The following is a 3,112-nucleotide window of genomic DNA, read 5'->3' as shown; positions in this document are numbered from 1 at the left end:
TTATTCTGATTCTGATTCTGTGTGTGTGTGTGTGTGTGTGTGTGTGTGTGTGTGTCTCTTTTATTTTTTATTTTTTTCCTTCTCTCTCTGTTCGTGTTTGAATTCTCTCTCTCTCTCTCTCTCTCTCTCTCTCTCTCTCTCTCTCTCTCTCTACTTTCCTATACCAGTTTCTATCCCCACCACCACCACCACCACCACCACCACCACCACCACTACTACTACTACTATTATCTCGAGTCTTTTGTAACGGACGGATGTGGGGAAATATACGGAGAGAGAGAGAGAGAGAGAGAGAGAGAGAGAGAGAGAGAGAGAGAGAGAGAGAGAGAGAGAGAGAGAGAGAGAGAGAGAGAGGGCAGAAACACCACTAAAAACTCAAACACTAACAAAACAAGAGAAACATATCAAATACACTCAAAACAAACACACATACACACACACACACACACACACACACACACACACACACACCTCAAAGTTCCTACAAATATCTTTTAAACACACCCAAAATATCACAAACATTTACAAACACACGCAAAACACACCCAAACGTACCCAAACACTCACAAACACACTCAAAACACATTCAATACATCCAAACAGTCAAAACACCCAAATACACTCACATACACAAACACACTCAAAACACATATAGTCACACTCAAAATACACTCACAAACACCAACACACGCAAAACACTCAAAGTACACTCAAAGCACCCACACACATTCAAATACACTCAAAATTCACCCAAACACGCAAAACACACTCAGATGATATCCAAACACACCCAAACACACTCAAAACATTTATCACACATCCAAAGTCCAAACACACTCAAAATACTCTCAAAACACACCCAAGCACACCCAAACACACTCAGAACATATCCAAACACACCCAAACCTTCTTTAAACACACCCAAACACACTCAAAACACTTATTACACACCCAAACACACTCGAAATACTCTCAAAACACACCAAACACACTCAAAACACACCCAAACCCTCTTAAACCGAAACACACTCAAAATACTCTCAAAACACACCCAAACACACCCAAAACACAGTCAGAACATGCAAACACACCCAAACACACTCAAAACACACCCAAACCCTCTTAAAACAAACACACACACACACACACACACACACACACACACACACACACACACACACACTTTCTTAGCCTAACAAAAGATAAGAGGCCTACTTTTCATTTCTAACTAGCCTCCTCCCCCTCTCCCCATCTTCTTCACTCTTTCCTCACCCCCCGTCAAGGAAACCACATAAATAGACGCCCCCTCCCTCCCTCCTCCCCTCCTCTCTCCCCGTACGCAGGATGTAGAGGATAGTCATAGTATATAATAAACAGGATAACCTTTCTCTCTCTCTCTCTCTCTCTCTCTCTCTCTCTCTCTCTCCAGGAAAGGATTATTATGTTAAGTGTTCATTCTCGTGAAAAAAAATGAGAGAGAGAGAGAGAGAGAGAGAGAGAGAGAGAGAGAGAGAGAGAGAGAGAGAGAGAGAGAGAGAGAGAGAGAGAGAGAGAGAGATTGCTAATAAAAATAATGAAAACGTATAACATCAACAACACCACCACCACTACCTCCTCCACCTCCACCTCCACCACCATCACCACCACCACCACCACCTCCACTACTACCACCACCATCACCACCACACAAACTTTGAATTTCTGATTGGGGCAGAGCAAACTTAGTAGTGTTCAATGCCTCAAAAACTCAATTTCTCCATCTATCAAGTGGACACAACCTTCCAGACAACTATCCCCTCTTTTCAGTGACACTCAACTGTCTCCCTCTTCCACACTGAATATCCTCGCTCTGTCCTTTACTCATATTCTTAACTGGAAACTTCACATCTCATCTGCTGAAACAGTTAGGTGTTCCGAGACATCGCCCCTCCAACTGCTAACTCTGTACAGGGGCCTTATCCGTCCTTGTATGGAGTACTCTTCGCATGTTTGGGGGGGTTCCAGTCACACAGTTTTATTAGATAGGGTGGAATCAAAAGCTTTTCGTCTCATCAACTCCCCTCCTCTGACTGACTGTCTTCACCCTCTTTCTCACCACCGGAATGTTGCATCTCTTTTATCTTCTGCCGTTATTTTCATGCTAACTGCTCTACTGATCTTGCTAAGTGCATGCCTCCCCTCCTCCCACACCCTCGCTATACAAAACTTTCTTCCTCTCAATCCTTTAAAAAATCCAAATATTTCCGAAACGAGAATAATAATAAATAAAAACAACAACAAACTAGGTCACAGATAATGACTATAATGACTGCAACTATTCGGTGGCTCCACTCTTCAAGACGAACTTCAAATCCACTTTTTTTGGAAAGGCATTTACACTTTTTTTTGGCAGCGAGGCGGGGCAAGCAAACTCTGGTGAACTGAGGAACTCCCTGCCTGCTTCTGTACTTCTAACTTACTACTAACTTCACTTCATTTAACCCCTTCAGTACTGAGACTCATCTTTACCATGGTTTTTGGATATGATTAAGACGGATTTAGGAAAGGTCTATGGAGGTCAGAATTGTAATGGCCACAGTCCCCACATAAGTTTCTGGAGCTGTATAAATCGTTAAATAGTCACCAGAATGAATATAAAACGCGTGGTGGAACTGAAGGGGTTAAGAGGGAGGTTTGAAGACATTTACCCCTTTCTTTTGGCAAACTCTCAGACCTGCAAGCGAACTGGGAAATTAATTGGTCCTTTTTTTATCCATTTTATGTTATCCTTGGCCAGTTTTCCCCTCCTACATAAAAAAAAAAGGCAGAGACCAAGACAGGAACGCCTCACAACACTGCCATCGTGTTCACTGGTCCCAGACACTGACCTAACCTAACCTAACCCAATTCAAACCTAACCTAGCCTAACCTAATCCAAACCAACCTAACCTAACCTAGCCTAACCTAACCCAACCCAGCTTAACGTAACCTAACCTAACCTTATCTTACCTTAACAAATTCAACCCAACCCAACCCAACCCAATCTAACCTAACCAGCCTAACCTCTGAACACACGCATCCAGTCACGACCAATCCTCACTAGTGACAACTGGTTAGGGACAGGTGAGTGTGG

This window comes from Portunus trituberculatus, chromosome 6 (genome assembly GCF_017591435.1).
Source record: "Portunus trituberculatus isolate SZX2019 chromosome 6, ASM1759143v1, whole genome shotgun sequence".
In the NCBI taxonomy this organism is placed as follows: Eukaryota; Metazoa; Arthropoda; class Malacostraca; order Decapoda; family Portunidae; genus Portunus; species Portunus trituberculatus.
Note: the sequence above shows the minus strand (reverse complement) of the source record.